Source organism: Lutra lutra, chromosome 8 (genome assembly GCF_902655055.1).
Source record: "Lutra lutra chromosome 8, mLutLut1.2, whole genome shotgun sequence".
Classification (NCBI taxonomy): Eukaryota; Metazoa; Chordata; class Mammalia; order Carnivora; family Mustelidae; genus Lutra; species Lutra lutra.
This window is the reverse complement of record NC_062285.1, coordinates 129,379,298-129,397,993: the sequence shown is the minus strand read 5'-3', so window position 1 is coordinate 129,397,993 and position 18,696 is coordinate 129,379,298. Positions and strand designations below refer to the sequence as shown.

At 42.7% G+C, this 18,696-nt stretch overlaps 1 protein-coding gene and 1 pseudogene across 1 annotated transcript in view; one reads left to right on the top strand and one right to left on the bottom strand.

Moving 5' to 3' along the window:
• Positions 1-1,225, bottom strand: part of TMEM263 (transmembrane protein 263) — a 17,959-nt gene extending 16,734 nt beyond the window's left edge. The window contains exon 1 of the mRNA XM_047739581.1: positions 724-1,225. The gene's annotated coding sequence lies outside the window, so the exon portion shown is untranslated. The remainder of the gene's footprint in view (positions 1-723) is intronic.
• LOC125106060 (heterogeneous nuclear ribonucleoprotein A1-like) lies at positions 1,069-18,696 on the top strand (annotated as a pseudogene).

Here is an 18,696-nt window from a genome sequence, read left to right as displayed (position 1 = left end):
ACCACCACTCCCACAGGGTTCCAGAAATCTTACGTCTTCTCATATACAAAAGGCGATCTATTTAGGCGGGGATCTAATTGGAGGTGGGAGCTTGGGGACCAGTCTCATAGCTGCGTGTGCACACCAGGCACGGTTTTTCTTTAGACTCGGGAGGCAATGATGGCACTGACGGGTGCTCCAGCGGTCCCCAGTCACCCTGGTGCCGGCAGCGCCTCTCTCTATACCACACTTTGAGCTTTAGGTTAGGCGTGAGAGTAGAGCCCTTTCTACGTGGGAAGAGCACTGGGGACCCAGGCTCGTTTGCCTGAACCCACGAGAGCGGTTTATCAACAGGTCAGGAGTTAGTGTGGTGGGGAAGCCCAGCACACTGCCGCATCCCTCTCCTCTCCCAAGCTGCTGACGCCCTCCCACCCCCATCCCCCCAGGCTGACACCCAAGGAGCTAAGAAGTAAAGCGGAGGCTTCCAAGGAGAGTCCCCGGTCACAAACCACCGATGGGGAGCCCAGGACACGTAAAGAATAACAACCCAGCCCGCGAACCTCCGTCCGCCCCCAACATCGTCCCGCCCCTCCCCCTTTCCCGCTCAGTCCCCCCAAAAGGCTCCGCTCGGGGAAGCCAGGCCCGGGGGTGGTGAGGTGCAGGAGAGCTAACGGAAGAAGGCGACAGAGAGGAGGACAGGAAGCCGGGACGGCGCCCCCCGCCCTCCCAGCCCCACTTACTCACCTCCGGGGTCGAGGGTCGGCGCCTGGAGCCGGGGCTGGGCGGAGGGAGCCGGCAGCACGGAAGAGCGCTGCGGTGGCTTGAGCGATTGTCACAGCCCCGGGCAGCTGCGGGTTCGGGAGGCGCTTCCTCGGGCTTTAGAGCCAGAAGACTCCGTTGGCGACGACGGCAGTAGCGGCCTCTGGCTGCGGACGTGGCGCCGGACGCGACCCGCCCCCTCCGCCGCCTCCTCAGCTCCCGCCTCCTCCCGCGGCTCCGGCTCCGACGCGCAGGCGCACCCCAGGCCCCTCCCGTGCCCACCGGGCACACGCCCACCCGTTTCTCGAACTGCCCTGCCCTCCCAGCAGCCCCCAGCCGGCCGCCTCTGAACGTGCGCACGCGCGGCGCCCCTGCTGCCTGCTCCCGCCCCTTGGCCCCCTGGGTGCCTCTGCGGGAACCCCTGGCCCGCCTGCGCGCGCGCCTTGTCCGGGGGGCCTTCCGCCCCCTTTCCTCCACCGTCCAATCAGATCGGGCGAGGGGAGCGGAGCCCCGGGAACGCGCTGGCGGCGGGCCTCAGGGTTCGAGCGCTCGCCCCGCGGCTCAGTGAAGCTTTCGTTCAGCTGCAAGTAACGGTCGGTCGGAATTGAGAACCTTTCCCCTAGGGACGCTGGGATGGTGTCCAGTTTTTCGGGCTCTTAGCCCCTGGGCTTCAATATTCTTCCCTCCCCTCCTGCCCTTCAGAATAGTGACGAGCTAGGCCTTCTGTCAGCCCTTCACTGTGGGGCTCTCGACGCGCGCCCTTACTGTCCAGGTGACAGCGGTGGCGACAGGGACGTTGGGGTCGTTATTATAAAGCCGCCCTGGCCCGGAATTGGCAGGAAGAACCGCTGCGGTTGGTGCTGGTCGCCGGGCCTCCTGCAGCGTTGAGGGCTCGCCAGGCGCTCCCAGGAGGAGAGTGGGTGCCTGGTGGTGGATAGAGAAGTGAGTCGGAAGTTAGAACCCTGGCGCGGCGCCCTTCCCTCGCCACAGGCTGACTCGCGGGGTGCCTCTTCTCGCCTCCCCGCCGCGGCAGAAGCTCTGCCTGCGGTTCTGGAAGGTGTGGAGATGCGTGTAGCGCTGAGACGACGCTGTCTGCACCTGAGCTCTGGGCGATGGGAGGCGTCTCACTCTTACTGCAGGTGTCGTGGCGACGCAGGGAGATGAGGGGCGCAGAGGCCGCTCAACTAGGTAGATGGGACCCGCTCACCTTCCTCTGCCCCTCCTCCCACACCGTAACGCGAAGAGGAGAGGAAGTCCATCGTAGGTTTTTTGAGAGTATCAAGAGGTGGTGGGTGTGAAAGGGCTTTCCAAAATGTGGATTCCTGTACAAGTCCGAGATCTTCCTTGTTGGTCCGGTCGGCAAGACAGAACGCACGCGAAGCAGCCAGTCAATAACCTCACAAAATGTTTTGTTTTGTCCCCCCCCCCCCCAATGCAAAATAGAGTGATGCAACCGAATAGTAACTGTTGACCAGGCTCCGAAAGGGACACGCTAACCCAAGAGAGCAGCCTGGAAGAAGCTAACTTTGACCCAGGTCATAAAGGTAGTGAATTAAATATAGTTTATGGTTTCAGCTGAGTCATTGATTTATCAAAGCAGTAAATCAGATCCACTTAGACTATTGATCTAAGACTATGAGGACATTTTAGTTTCCCAGAACTTAAAGGGGAAATTAAATAATATTGTCACTTTAAAATATAATTTGGACAGGGCGGGGTGGGGGTGCCTGGGTGGCTCAGTCAGGTAAGTGTGGGATACTTGATTTCCGCTCAGGTCAGGATCTCATGATCCAGCCCCTGCCACAGTGGGCTTGGAGCCTGCCTAGAATTCGCTCTCTCTGTCCCTCCTCCCTTCCCTTTCTAAAAAAAAATTACAAAAATAAATAAAATATGATTTGGATGATTATCAGGCTCTGAGGATTGCGGTATTTACCCAAAATGTGAAGAGTTGAGTTACCTACTCTATTATTATCACAGAAACCTCTGTCCCTAATACCTAACTTTTCCAGGGTAAACGCTAGGCAGAATGACAAGTGGACAATTACACTGTGCTTCCCTTGCACTTCTTTCTCTCTGCAAGAGAATTTAATCATTATTAAAGTATAAATGATTAATAAAACTGAGGTCGCTCCTGGGAGATTATATTTTTACAGTTATTTAAGTCGTAATCCACAGCAGTGGTTAAAAACCACCACATCAACCAACCAAGATGGAGGGAAGCTCGTTGGGTTGTTGTGAGTCCACTAGAACCTTGTAAAACTACCAGTATAGATAGTCGTGTATTTTTTGTAAGGCTGACACCATCATTTCTTACTGCCTCGGTTTTCAAACTTGTAAAAGTGAATAGCACAACTTGGTGCTCACCCACCACTAGATCTGAAATGAAAATATTGTGATCATGATGAAATGGCTTCTACAGAGAATTCTCTCTTGATTTGGAGTACTGTGGTATGGCAGAAGGAGTCTCAAGAACTCAGGCCCACTTCATTTTATAGACTGAATCCACTCAGGTCTTTTTTCCTGTTCTGTGAAATCTCATTCTCAGATTATTAAAATGAAACAATTTCTAGATGTTCTTTTGATTGACTAATGTTTTAAAATGATGAGTCCTTGGAGCCTTCAGGCAATAACTTTCTTTTAATCAAACAAATTTCTTAATGCAGCCTTTATCAGTTTTCCAGTTTCTTAGATCACTGTTTTCCTCTGGCTGGTTACACACAGATAGCCTTCTGCATTATTGAAAAACTAGAAATTAGGTGTGATATTGCATGCTTAACAAGAGGGAGCATTCAAAAAGTAAGGGCCAGAAAGAAGCAAGCTGTACACCAGAAACATGAAAGCAAAAATAAATTATTTATAGACATTGAAGTTGAAAGGGATCCCAATCCAACTTTCTATCCATCACATGAATCTGCCTCCTAGCATAGGCATAATAATAGTTTTCGTCATTGAGTTGTTGACCACTCTTCTCAGTGCTTCTATGTAAATTCACTTAAATGACGAATTACTTGGTGTAAGGTCCACATATTTTCCTATGTTCCATCATATTTTTATGAATGTATTGCATTATCCTGGCATTTTGAAATGAGCTGGACAGTTAACAGCTTTATATAGATTATCACCCAATGTAAATTATTTTGCTTTTCTATTCTCAGTTTCTTACTGTTCTTTGACTTTCCTGGAACAATTACCTGGACTATTCTTGGTTTTCCTTTCTGTGCCCCAATGGCTTTCTTAACCTTTTGTGTGATAGAACTAAGGTTTTTTGGCAGGTGTTTTTTTCTTTTTCTTTTTCTTTTTTTTTTTTTTAAGATTTTCTTTATTTGACAGAGAGATCATAGGCAGAGAGGCAGGCAGAGAGAGAGGAGGAAGCAGGCTCCCTGCTGAGCAGAGAGCCTGATGCGGGGCTCGATCCCAGGACTCCGAGATCATGACCTGAGCCGAAGGCAGCGGATTAACCCACTGAGCCACCCAGGCGCCCCTGTTTTTCTTTTTTTAAAGATTTTATTTATTTGTCAGAGCAAGAGAGAGCACAAGCAGGGAGAGTGGCAGGTAGAGGGAAAAGCAGGCTCCCTACTGAGCAAGGAGCCCGATGCAGTACTTGATTCCAGGACCCTGGAATCATGACTTGAGCTGAAGGCAGACACTTAACCAACTGAGCCACCAGGTACCCCTTGATACAAGTTTTTAGCACGTATCTCATTCCTCCCAATAATCCAGTGAAGCAAGTACTGTTATCCCCATATTCATATGAGGAAACTGATACATAGAGAAGTTAAAGAATTTATCCAAGGGCCCACAGCCCTTAAAGAGCAGATCCTGGTATAAAACACGTTTTTGTTTTTGTTTTTTTTTCCTCACTCTAGGGCCTTAGTTCTCAACCACCAAATTCTGAGAGAAAAAAGCAGTTCCTGACATCAAGAGGCTGACCTGGTGCTATCAGCCAGGTCTTGGTGTTGCTAGGAGCTGGCCTGGCATAGCTAGGCCTTGATGTCTCCTATGGAACATAAACAGTTTCAGAGAACGTCAACATCAGAAAAGGCCACTGCATAATCATGATGGATCAGGACAAAAATAAGACTACTCCATAACCATTTTTGGACATAGAAACATGAACCTTTCCAAGCCACCAAATAGAAAACACAAACTGAAAATATCAAATAATGTGAGTGACTGTTACTTCTTTACCAGTTACAGCTTTAGCCTCGTGCTAGTCTTTCCTCTTTCTACAAAAGATTTCTTAAGATACTCAACCATAGACTTACCACTGCTTCCTGACAGCATACAGTTTAAAGCAAAGTTCCCCAAATGAGCTAACACAAATCCAAATCTTAATCTTAAGTCCTTCCTCTTACTGAGATGCCTCAATGCTCCCCATAGTGTGTGCTTTCCCTCACCGAAATGAGTAATAAGGTGGCGCCTCGGTGGGTTAAGCCTCTGCCTTCAGCTCAGGTCATGATCTCAAGGTCCTGGGATCAAGTCCCACATTGGGAATCTCTGCTCAGCAGGGAGCCTGCTTCCTCCTCTCTCTGCCTGCCTGCCTCACTGCCTGCTTGTGATCTCTGTCAGATGAATAAATAAAATCTTAAAAGAAAAAAAAATGAGTAATAAGTGTACGTTGTTAAACCACTGATGTGTTCCTGGTGATCCCTGGCTAGAGAGCACTGATAGTTCTTTCTGGACTGTCCTATACAATGCATACCTACAGAGCAGAAAGCACGCTACTTACACATCTCTTGCCAAAGAAAGTGGGAACTCTTCTCCCATCTCTAGCCATAAGATTGTCACACCAAAGCTAAACGCTGTCCTTCATTTTTGTAGATTCTATATAGAGTGTTTGATAGATGGAATCTTACTGAAAGACAATGAAAAGAAAATGTTGGAATAATTGAACATTATTTTGCAAGAAGAACAACCTGTCAACCCATAGTACTTGCTTCATTAGATTATTGGGAGGAATGAGATAGGCACTAAAAACAAAATAACTGAAAATGGATCATAAATCTAAACACTTTTAGAAGAAAACAGGAGAAAATCTTTGTGACCCTAGGTTAGTCAAAAAATTTCTTACACCACCCAAAGTTCCATTAAAAGATTAGTTTAGAATAATGTCTGCTCTTTGGATGTCAGTGTTTAGAAAATGAAAAATAACATACTGAGAGAAAATATTTGCAAAACATATCTGATAAATGACTGTATCCAGAATACATGAAGAACTCCTACAACTCAATAAAAAGACAAGTAATAAACCAGTTTTTAAAACATTGGGGTACTTGGGGCACCTGGGTGGCTCAGTTAAGCATATGACTTCAGCTTAGTTCATGATCTCAAGATCTGGAGATTGAGCCTTATGTCGGTCTCCCTACTCAGCAGGGAGTGTCCCTGCTCCCTCTGCTCCTCCCCCTGCCTTCATGCTCTCTCAAATAAATAAAATCTTTTTAAAAAATTGGGGTAGTTGAATGATCACCACAGGAGATAAACGGATGGCAAAAGAAATCATCATTAGTCATTAGGGAAATGCAAATCACATTGAAATATTACTCTTTGGTCAAAATAAAAATAATTCCAGGGGTGCCTGGGTGGCTCAGTGGGTTAAGCCTCTGCCTTTGGCTCAGGTCATGATCTCAGGGTCCTGGGATCAAGCTTTGCATCAGGCTCTCAGCTCAGCGGGGAGCCTGCTTCCCCCCTCTCTGCCTGCCTCTCTGCCTACTTGTAATCTCTCTCTGTCAAATAAATAAGATCTTTAAAAAAAATAATAATAATAATTCCAAGTGCTGTTGAGGTTATGGAGCAACTAGAACTCCCAGACATTGTGGGTTGGACTGTAGGAAATAGTAGAGCGACACTTGAGTAAAATTTGGTAGGTTTTTTTTTTCTAAGATTTTGTTTATTTATTTGATAGATTTAGAGAGAGCATAAGTAGGCAGAGCAGCAGGGAGAGGGAGAAGCAGGCTCTCTGCCAAGCAGGGAGCCTGATGGGGCTTGATTGCAATCATGACTGGGCCAAAGGCAGCTGCTTAACCAACTGAGCCACCCAGGTGACCCAATCAGGCAGTTTCTAATAAAGTTAAACATAAGCTTACTATATGACCCAGCAATACCATTCCTAGATATTTACCCAAGAGAAATGAAAACATGTTTACACAAAAACTTGGATGCACTTTTTAAAATAGCCAAAGACTGGAAACAATCCAAGTGCCTTTTAATTGGTGAATGGATAAGCAAATAATAGTTTGTATATACAATGGAATCTATTCACAATAAAAGGAACAAACTACTGATATAACAACATAAATTAATCTTAAGTGTATTCTTCCAAGTGAAAGATGCAAATTCAAATATCTATATATTGGTGTTTCCATGTATATGACATTCTGTAAAAGCCAAAACTATATGGAAAGAAAACAGATTAGTGGTTGCATGGGAGTTGGGAAGTGTTGACTATAGAGGGGCTTGAGGGACTTTTGGGGGTGAAGGAACTTTTCAGTATCTTGAATGTGATGTGGGTTACACATTGTATCTTTCAAAACTCAAGAGTTTGGGGGCACCTGGGTGGCTCAGTTATGCACTTGCCTTCGACTCATGATCCCAGAGTCCTGGGATTGAGCCCCACAGCAGGCTTCTTGCTCAGCCCAGGGAGCTTGCTTCTCCCTCTCCCTCTGCCTGCCACTCCCCCTGCTTTTGCGCTCGCTCTCTCTCTCTCTCTGTCTGTCAAATAAATAAATAAATAAATAAATAAATAAAATCTTCTAAAAAATCACCCTCATAGAGTTTTGAAGAAATCTTAGAAGCAATTTTATTGCATGTCAATTATATTTCAATAAGCCTGATTTTAGAAAAATGTTGAAATGGAAAAGTTGAGATGAGGTAGGGCCACAGGGCACTATGAATACAAAGACAACAGTAGCCTACCTGATAATTAAATTCTAAATCTTAAAAAGATAAATTATTAGTGCATAACCCACATTATGAAACAACTTGTCCTTTTTTTCTTGTAAAGTAAGTTCATAGTACGTTGAAATGTTTTTGTAGGGGGTGCCTGGGTGGCTTAGTCAGTTAAGCATCTGACTCTTGATTTTGGCTCAGGTCATAATCTCAGGGTCCTGGAATCAAGCCCTGTGTCAGGCTCCCCACTCAGTGGGGAGTCTGCTTGTCTTCCTCTCCCTCTGTCCCTCCCCCATGCTTGTGCTCAAGCTCTCTTTCTCTCATATAAATAAATCTTTTAAAAAAAGGGGGGGGGAACTATTTGGTTTATAATAGAATAACTTAAAACTGCAGTTGAAAGTCACTACCAACTAATTATGAATCAGAAATTAAGATAAAACATCTCTGAAACTAAGAACTGTGGGAAAATATATTTGGATTTCAAAAACTCTGATTTACAGCTTTGCAGGAACATGTTTATTGCAAAATGAGTTTCCTAGTGCTATACTATAGAGGTAAAGGCATTTGAGAGCCTACCAGGGCCAATAGTGGTCAAGTAGGCAAAAGTAGGTAAAAACATAGAAGCAAATTGAGCATCTTTAACTTGGCTTGTGTTACTGATAGGATGTTCATGAAGTGGGCATGCTACGAATAGCTCCCCTTTAGGAGCATATGTGGCTGCTCTCCTTTGGACCTAGGAAAAGGGAATAAAGATGAGAATATTTGCTTATCCATTCACCAATTAAAAGGCACTTAGATTATTTCCATTTGGGGGCTATTATAAATTGTGTGTCCAGGTTTTTGTGTAAACATCCTTTCATTTCTCTTGGGTAAGTATCTCGTTTAAGGAAGATTTCAAATGTGCTAATACTTTTATAACCTCTAACATGTTATGTAGAGATCTAGCAGAGATACAGGTGGATTAATCTGAGATTAATTTCTCAGTCCATGCTAATGGCCTATCCTGGATGTCACCCACTAGTGCTCAGAAGGCCTACTTTTAATGGACTTTCTCATTTCCCTTTTCTACAGTGGCAGTGGTGGCCAGGGTCTTCACTCTGCTTAAGTCCTCCAGGCGCCTTCTAAGAAGCAGTTAAAGAAGACTGCACAGTACCTGGAAACCTTCCAGTTTCACTTGTAGAATTCAGCCTCACTCAGAGTTCCCTTGGTGAGTATGAAACTTCTATCAGATTGCCATAGAGCTGTCTGCTTAAAGGGTCTCGATGTGCCAGGTTGGTTTATCCACCAACTCTTCCAGCATCAGTAGCTACTGTTGACTTTGCTTTCCTGAAGTATCTTGACAGCGATTCAAGAAATTTTTCCTGAAGGAGAAAAATTTTGGAGTCAAGCATTTCATATCCAGTATGTCTTTGGGGTCAACCAGTTGTACTTCCATATCTTTCATAAAGTCATTTTTAATTTGTGTATTCCTAGTTAGGGATTCCGTATCATCAGATTTCCCTGGTACCGCTTCTTTCTGCTCAGCTATAGTGAATTTTAAAGAAAAATCTCCTTCTGACTTAGCCCCATTTTTTTTTATCCCTGAATTCAAGTTCCTCTTTGGCATTTGCAGTTCCTTTTCCTGTTCTGCAATTCTGTCTGAGTCTCCTAACCCAGAGCTGGGACAGAGCGTCTGTAATTGCTTAAAGATTCTTTTATTTCTTCTGTCAATTGATCTTCTTTTCTTTTTTCAGCCACTGAAGGTTTGTCTGGCTCTTCTCTCCTTATATGACTTAGAATTTTTTCAAGCCCAGCGTAGTCTGCATTTTTTTGCAGTCTCCCCCCTAACCCCTCCATGGTCAGAAGAGACAGCACAGGCTACAATGTCTACACTAAAGGTAGTGTTTTCTCTTCCCAAAAGTTCCAAAAAGGGGGGAATTCAATTATTGAAAAGAAAATAACCAATTTTTTAAAAAGATTTTATTTGTTATTTTATTTTTTTTTTTAAATTTATTTGACAGACAGAGATCACAAGTAGGCAGAGAGGCAGGCAGAGAGAGAGGGGAGGAAGTAGGCTTCCTGCTGAGCAGAGAGCCCGATGCAGGGCTCGATCCCAGGACCCTGGGATCATGACCTGAGCCGAAGGCAGAGGCTTTAACCCACTGAGCCACCCAGGCGCCCCTTATTTGTTATTTTAGAGAGAGAGAGAGGGAGAGCAAGTGAGGAGGGGTAGAGGGGGAGGGAGAGGGAGAAAGAATCTGAAGCAAACTCTATACCGAGTGCAGAACCCAATGCAGGGCTGGATCTCAGGACCCTGAGCTGAAACCAAGAGTCAGATGCTTAATCCACTGAGCTACCCAATCACCCCAGAAAACAATTTTAATAAAATTTATGGCAAGGTTGAAATAAAGTGGATACTTTCATAGGCTATTGCTATATCTTGATCTTAGTGAAGAACCATTTTATTGTAGGAAATTGGTTTTTAGAAAGGGATCATTTTGTTGTGAGAAAGAGAAACCCATTTGAGCTAGAGTCAAACAGAGGTGGAATTGGGAAGATGATTTTGTAGACATCTTATGGAAGGCAAGGACAGTAAGTGTAACCAGATCTCATGAAGGTCTATAACCCTGAACTGGTAGGCTCTCTATCTATGATTGAGGAAGATAATAAAAGTTATCTTTCCATATCCCTTACTAGATTAGCTTCAAACCAGCTTTCCTGCTAGAATTATTGGGACTCAGGTCTGCCTAGAGAAAACAACTTATTTAAAAACAACCCTGTTTAAATCTGGTTTCTACCCCTGGCTCCACCCTCTAGAGTAGTAGAATGCTAAGTATCCTATCGCTTGATTCTGCTGCAGGCCCTGCTCTTCCTATGGGCTGTTTGGCTTTGGTTTCTCTTTGAATAGTTTCTCTTATTAGTTGAGGGAACTGCTGTAGCCTTTGTTTCTTGTAACCAGAAGAATCTAACCAAAACATTGGGCTTTTCTTACATACCATCCGTGTGTTTAGCACTAGAAGATAGGTGATACAAATCTTATCCCTAGGTAGTTCGCTCTTAAGGCAAGACATAGGCACATTAAGCATTTTTAAATCATTGAAGAATAATACAAATAAATGTTAAATGAGTGGTCTGACAATTAGGACTGAATGAATACAGAAAAGAGAGATCTGGATGTGGTCTGCAGAGAGCTTCTAAGATGAGGTGGGAGGAAGTTATTTCTTAGTAAGTATTAAGTGCCTACTTTCACGAGGACTTGAGCTGGATACTTTTAAGTAGGCAGAGTGGAATGATTACTATTTTCCATTCACATCCAGTATAAATATTAGACCCACAAAGGGAACTAGTAGTAAAAACTTCACCTTGGGACAAAGCACCCAAAATGGTAGCAGAGGTCACCTGACAGAGCCTTTTCAATGATAAAGAGTTAAATGGCAATGGGTGAAGATGAGCAAGGTAAAGCTTTAAGAAAAATGCACAGTAGAGCAGCATAGGGTCTGTATTGTCATCGGCAATAGTCAGGTTAAAAGAACCTGTATGTTTACCCTGGGATGGGGGCTTACTGAGTTAACATTTTCTATTTGACCCAGAGCACAGTATGGTTGTCTGGGATTTTGTGTGAACTTCAGTAAGAGAGCCTCTCAATTAGGCCTGTGTTTGGGAGCTACTTCCCACCTATGATTTAGGCAATACTGTATGCATTATAAAGGGTATGGTTTCTCTTTTACAGCTGAAGAGAAAGAAAAACCTGAGAATATCTAGGATCTTAAATCCTCTATAACCAGGGAAGACAGATTTCTCCTAACATGAAATACTAATATCAAACAATATGCAAAGGCAAATGAATTCCAAGAGAGGAAACCCTGTTTTAGAACAACTTTTGAAATCTGTCATATATACTCACATAGAATTTGAGGGAAATAACCACAAATCCTTCACCAAAGTGTGAAGGAGCCAACATTAATCTCTCCCTAGGTCTAAAACTGCCAAGCTAAAATTTGTTATCAAATTTTATGACTCCTTGACCTACTTTCCTTCTTTGCTTTGAGGGCACATCCTTACATGGGGTCTAATCATTTATTTGCCAAGAGATTAATTAGCTTTTCAGAGCCTCTGTGCTAGTTAATAGTCCCAAAATAGACCACTAGTCCCACAGCCTATTGCTTCTTAGGAAGATGGATTATAGGAGTGACAAAATTTGAGCAAGCTATATCTGTCAGTGCCTCTACGCTTATGAAAGATGTGACCTCCAACCCTTTCAGCTCAGTTGGTCTCTAGTGTGTTGCCTTAATTATGCTCCCCCTTCCTTCAAGATTCCTGGATCCTTGAGTAGATAAACCTGAGTTTCAAGGTTATGTGACTAGCAATGTGATATGGTGAATCAAAGTCCAGGTGCTATAACCAGACTTGGGTTTTAATCATGACTCTGCTGCTTTGATCAGGTTACCTGTCTGGGCTTCTTTTCCCTGATCTCTAAAATGTAGACTGATAGTCCTCATCTCCTAAGATTGTGATGATGCTCAAGGAACAATGTGTTAAACTGCTTACCCACAGAGTAAATATTCCGTATATAGGAGCTGCTTGTATTGTGATGGAGTTGAAGGCACAGCATCTTCTGCCTTCAAGCTATTGAGGCTTGAGGGTGCATTGGATCCACTGGGGCTGTCAGAGCTTCAGGGGAGCTGAGAATCATGGATGTCTTTGACTAAATTGTTGATCAATGTAGCAGAATCTGAATTTTTCCCACTATACCCAAATGTGAAAACATATAGCCCTCTATTCCTATAACTTGCCTTGATGCTCTGATTCCCTCTGGTGGCAGAGGAAAAATCACAAATTGCCAGCTATTATAGGTAACTCAGTCTCTTTCCGTAATAAATAGTCAACTTAGAGTCGACTTAGCCTCCTTAGGGATAAATGCTTAGTTTTTCAGGGTGCTCTTTCCCACCATACCCCTTCCCAAAGGGGCTGCGTGTTGTACATGATGACCTCATGGCAAGGTAGAAGAGGTGGCTGCTCTGTGAATGGGTTCTTGGGCTCTCTACTAGGTCTTCACTGGTGTTTTAGGCTCCATACAAATCTCATGTTCTAGTGCCTTCTCATCTTGACTTCTAAACATTAAGTCGCAGGGCTCAGCTCAGGCTTCAGATATCTTAATCAAAAGTAACCCCCTAGGGGCACCTGGGTGGTTCAGTAAGCCTGTGCCTTCCGCTCAGTAATCTCAGGTCCTGGGATTGAGCCCCACATTGGGTTCTCTGCTCAGCAGGGAGCCTGCTTCCCCCCCCCAACCCGCCTGCCTCTCTGCCTTCTTGTGATCTCTTTCTGTCAAAGAAAGAAAGAAAGAGAAGTAAACCCTTAGATTGAGTAACTTCAGTTACTCCTCTAGTTCTTGTATCGTGGCTTTAAATATTATGTATATGCCAGTTACTCCTAAAGTAATATCTCTAGTCCAGACCTCTCCCTTGAACTCCAGGCCTGTATATATAAGTGCTTGTCTATAGAAGTCTGCAGTTAAGAAGTCTGCCAATAAGACTAGGCATGACTGAAAGCACAGTTAGAGGCATAGAGATTAGAAATGAGAAAAGAAAAGATGAAACAGAATAAAACAAAGACATTAAAAAAGCTAGAGCAAATGGCAAATAATAGAAGACAGGCAAAATACTTAATTCTCCCCTAAGAAGAAAAGCAGAACAGCAGAACATAGAAATACTTATAAGCAAAATTTTAAAATGTATTTTTTCTGGGAAAAAAACCCTGAAATCTACATTTTAACTGATACATAATAATTTAGGGAAAATTTGCTCAATAATGCCCAACACAATATTTTATTAAAACCATTGGACATTAAAAGATAAAGAATATGACTTCAAGAAGAAAACAGCATAAAATACTCATGATCTTGGGTTAGACAAAGTACAACACCAAAATCACTTAGACACAACACCAAAATCACTTCCAGAAGAGATAAAATTGATAAACTAGACGTCATCAAAATAAAACTTTTGCACTTCATGATACACCATTGGAATAGAAAGACAAACCTCAGAGAAAATATTCGCAAATCTTGTATCTGATACAGGAGTTGTATCCAGAATATAGAAAGAACTTAATAATAAAAAGACAACACAATTAAAAAACCCAATGAGCAAAATATTTTTATTTTATTTATTTTTATTTTTTTATTTTTTTTAGCAAAATATTTTATTTTTTTTTTAAAGATTTTATTTATTTGACAGAGCGAGAGATCACAAGTAGGCAGGGAGGCAGGCAGAGAGAGAGAGGGGGAAACGGGCTCCCCGCTGAGAGAGAGCCTGATGAGGGGCTCGATCCCAGGACCCTGAGATCATGACCTGAGCTGAAGGCAGAGGCTTAACCCACTGAGCCACCCAGGCGCCCTGAGCAAAATATTTTAATAAGCATTTTACCTGTAAAAGATATATGAATGACTAATAAATACCTGAAAAGATGTGTAAAATCACTAGTCATTAGGGAAATGAAAATCAAATCTATTGAGATACCACTTCACACCCACAAAAATGGCTATTATTAAAAGATAGGCTACAATCTATGGTGATTTTACTATAGTCCTAGAGAAACTAGAACCCTCAGACACTGCTGGTGGGGGTATAAAATGATATGACCATTTTGGAAAACAGTTTGGCAGTTTCTTAAAAAGGTAAACAAACTTACATATGACCTAGCATTTCCACTCCTAGGTATCTGCCCAAGAGAAATGAAAAGCAAATATTTTCACAGAGACTTGTACACAGAGGTTCCTAGGATTGGCAATAGCCTGTGTAGAAATGATCAAAATGTTCATCAGCTGGTGAATAGATAAAATATAGTAGTCAATTCTCATTATTCATGGATTCCGCATACGCAGATTTCCCTGCTTGCTAAAACCTATTTGTAACCTCAAAAATCAGTAAGAATTTCCAGGCCATTCTTGGATATGCACATGTGCAGAGCAGCAGAAGATTTGAGCCACCCAACAAACATGTTCCCGCTGAGGTCAGATAAGGTGACACTCTGCCTTCTCTTTTCAGTCCTGTTCCTGTACCCAGTTGTCCTTTTGCAGTCTATTTAATGCCATTTTTTCCCTTTTTTTTTTTGGTGCTTTTTGTTGGTGATTTTGTTTAAAAAGGCATCCAAGCCTAGGGCTGAAGTGCTGGCTAGCATTCCTAAGCACAAGATGCACCTGTTGAGTAGAAGACGTGTTAGAGAAGCTTCATTCAGGCATAAGTTATAGTGCTGTTTGCCATGAGTTCAATGTTGTTTTTTTTTTAAGAGTTTATTTTATTTATTTATTCGACAGAGAGAGAGAGCGAAAGAGCACAAGCCAGGAGACAGAGGGAGAGGGAGAAGCAGGCTCTCTGCTGAGCAGGAAGCCCAATGCAGGGCTCAATCCCAGGACCGTGGGATCATGACCTGAGCCAAAGGCAGCTGCTTAACCAACTGAGCCACTTAGGCGCCCCCATGAATTCAATGTTAATGAATCAACACTAAATAGTAAATATGGTGTCTTTAGACAGAAACACATACAAAACAAAGTTATATATTATTAGTTGATGAAAATGACACGTTGCAGGAACCTAACCCTGCATTTCCCCTAGGGTCAATAATTCAGTATTCGCTAAATTCAGTGTTTGGAATGATTTTGTAGGACATAACTACTAGGAATAATGAGAATAGGCTCTCTATCCATACAATGGAGTACTGTTCAGCAGTTAAAAAGGACCAAACCACTGATCGATGCAACAACATACAGGAACCTCAAAGACATGCTGTATATGTAGGAAGAATGGGAAATTGAGACCCAAAGGAACATGCCAATTCATAATATACAATTAGATAATTTTATTATTGAGCAAAAAAATACCACAATGTAAACAAGTTACTCACAAGTGGCTACAAAGCTACAGTGGATTTTTAGTTCTATTTATCTGGAATCAAAGCTACAGTTGTTATAAAGCATTCTTTTATTTATTTATTTATTTTTTTTTGGTCCTGTGAGGACCCTGGGATCATGGCCTGAGCCAAAAGCAGTTGGTTAATGAACTGAGCCACCCAGGTGCCCTGCCCCCATCTTATTTTTAATAGATAAAGCAATTTTTTCGATTTGTATTACTCGATATATTGAGCTTACTCTGACATCGTCTTTTTACAATTCTTTATCAGGCTTACTCTGAAGTCCTGATTTTCATAATCAATCAGACTTACTTTCATATTCTGTTCTTCATAACTTTTATTAGCATCTCCTCTGGCTGCCTCTGCTGGTGCATCTGGTACATACAATTCCTTACATGCTTCAACATTCCTCAATAACATTTCCCACTTGTGAAAGAATCCAGATGCAAAAGACTACATATTACATGATCTCATTTATGTGACTTTTCCAGAAAAGGCAAATCCCTTTGGATTTTTTTTTTTTCAAAGATTTTATTTTTGAGTATTCTCTATACCCAACCTTGGGCTCAAACCCACAAGCCTGAGATTGTGCTCTATCGACTGATCCATCCAGGTGCCCTGGCAAATCTCTTTTTAAAATTGGGATACATTTGGTATGTACTGTTGCGTTAGTTTTAGGTGTACAACATAATGTTTCAATAGATGTATAGATTGTGAAGTGATCACCACAAGAAGTTTAGTTAACATCCATCACCATACATGGTTACATTTTTTTCTTATGAAAACTTTTAAGACCCACTCTCTTAGCAACTTTCCAGTGTGCAGTACAGTATTGTGAAGCATGCTGTACCTTAAATCACAGGACTTACTTGTAACTGGAGGTTTGTACCTTGCACCACCTTCATCCATTTCTCCTGCCCCCTCACGCACCACCTCTGGCAACGACTAATCTGTTCTCTGTATCTGTGAGTGGCGTTTTTTTTTTTTTTTTTAAAGATTTTATTTATTTATTTGACAGAGAGAAATCACAAGCAGGCAGAGAGGCAGGCAGAGAGAGAGGAGGAAGCAGGCTCCCTGCTGAGCAGAAAGCCCGATGCGGGGCTCGAACCCAGGACCTGGGATCATGACCTGAGCCGAAGGCAGCGGCTTAACCCACTGAGCCACCCAGGCGCCCCTGTGAGTGGCGTTTTGTAAAACACTTGTTTGTTTCTTTAGATTTCACATGTAAGTGAGATTATACGGTATTTGTCTTTTTCTTTATGACGTATTTCACTTATACTGCCTTCAAGTTGCATCCACGTTGTTCCAAATGACAGAATTTCCCTTTTTATGGGCAGTTTTTCATTGCATATGTATGCCACATTTTCCTTATCCTTTGATGGACACTTAGGTTGTTTCTATGTCTTGGCTATTGGAAATAATGCTATACTGAATAAATGGGGGTGCAGATATCTTTTTGATAGTGATTTTGTTTTCTTTGAATCCATAATGGGGTTGCTGAATCACATATTAGTTCTATTAATTTTTTGAAGAACTTCTATACTCTTTTCCATCATGGCTACACTAATTTATAGTCCCACTAACAGTGCCCAGGGGTTCCTTTTTTTCCGCATCATTGCCAATACTTGTTAGTTCTTGCCTTTTTGACAGTAGCCATTTTAGCAGGCATGAGGCAATTATCTCATTGTGGTTTTATTTGCATTTCCCTGATGATTAATGATATTGAGCGTCTTTTCAGGTACCTATTGGCCGTCTGTATGCCTTATTTTTGAAAAATGTCTCTTCAGATCTCCTGCCCATTTAAAAAACCAGGTTGTGCCTTTCTGCCTGTGGACACTGCCAGGTAAGCATTGTTAAAGTCTCCCCTCCCACCTCCATCATGTCTCAGTCAGAGTCTCCCACAGACCCTGAACAGCTGCGGAAGCTCTTCATCGAGGTTTGAGCTCGGCAACAACGATGAGTCTGAGAAGCCGTTATGAGCAATGGGAACACTTATGGACTGTGTGGTAATGACAGATCCAAAGACCAAGCACTCCAGAGGCTTTGGGTTTGTCACGTATGCCACTGTGGAGACGGTGGATGCAGCCACGAAGGCAGGGCCACACAAGGTGGATGGAAGAGTTGTGGAGCCAAAGAGGGCTCTCTCAAGATTCTCAAAGACCTGGTGCCCACTTCACTGTGAAAAAGATTTTTGTCAGCATTAAAGAAGACACTGAAGAACATCATCTAAGAAATTATTCTGAACAGTATGGAAAAACTGACGTGACTTACATCATGACTGACTGAGGCAGTGGCAATAAGAGAGGCTTTGCTTTTATAACATTTGATGACCATGACTCTGTACCCAAGACTGTCATTCAGAAATACCACACTGTGAATGGCCCCAACTGGGAAGTAAGGAGAGCCCTATCGAAGCAAGAGGTGGCGAGTGCTTTATCTGGCCAAAGAAGTCGAAGTAGTTCTGGAAACTTTGGTGCTGGTCGTGGAGGTGGTTTCGGTGAGAATGCCAACTGTGGTCATACAGGAAACTTAGGTGGCAGTCAAGGTGGTGGCAGACACGGTGACAGTGGGGATGGCTATCATGAATTTGGTAATGTTAGAAGCAACTCTGGAGGTGGTGGAGGCTATAATGATTTTGTCAGTTATAATAATCAATCTTTAAAATCTGGACCCATGAAAGGAGGATATTTTGGAGGCTGAAGCTCGGCCCCTGTGGTGATGGAGGCCAATACTTTACTAAACCATGAAACCAAGGTGGCTACAGTGGTTCTAGCAGTAGCAGTAGCAATGGCAATGGCGGGAGGTTTCCATTGCTTCCAGGAAGCAGAGCTCAGCAGGAGAGGAGAGCCAGAGAAGTGACAGGGAAGCTACAGGTTACAACAGATTTGTGATTTCAGCCAAACACAGTGGTGGCAGGGCCAAGCTATTACAAAGAAAACCTGTTTTAGACAATACTCATGTGTATGGGCAAAAAAACTCAATGTCTGTATTTGTGACTGATTGTATAACAGGTTATTTTAGTTTCTGTTCTATGGAAAGTGTAAAGCATTCCAACAAAGGGTTCTAATGTAGTTTTTTTTTTCACCCATGCTGTTGATTGATAAATGTAATTGTCTGATCATGATGCTGAATAAATGTGTCTTTAAAAAATTAAAAACAAAAAATAAAAAATAGATCATTTTTCTA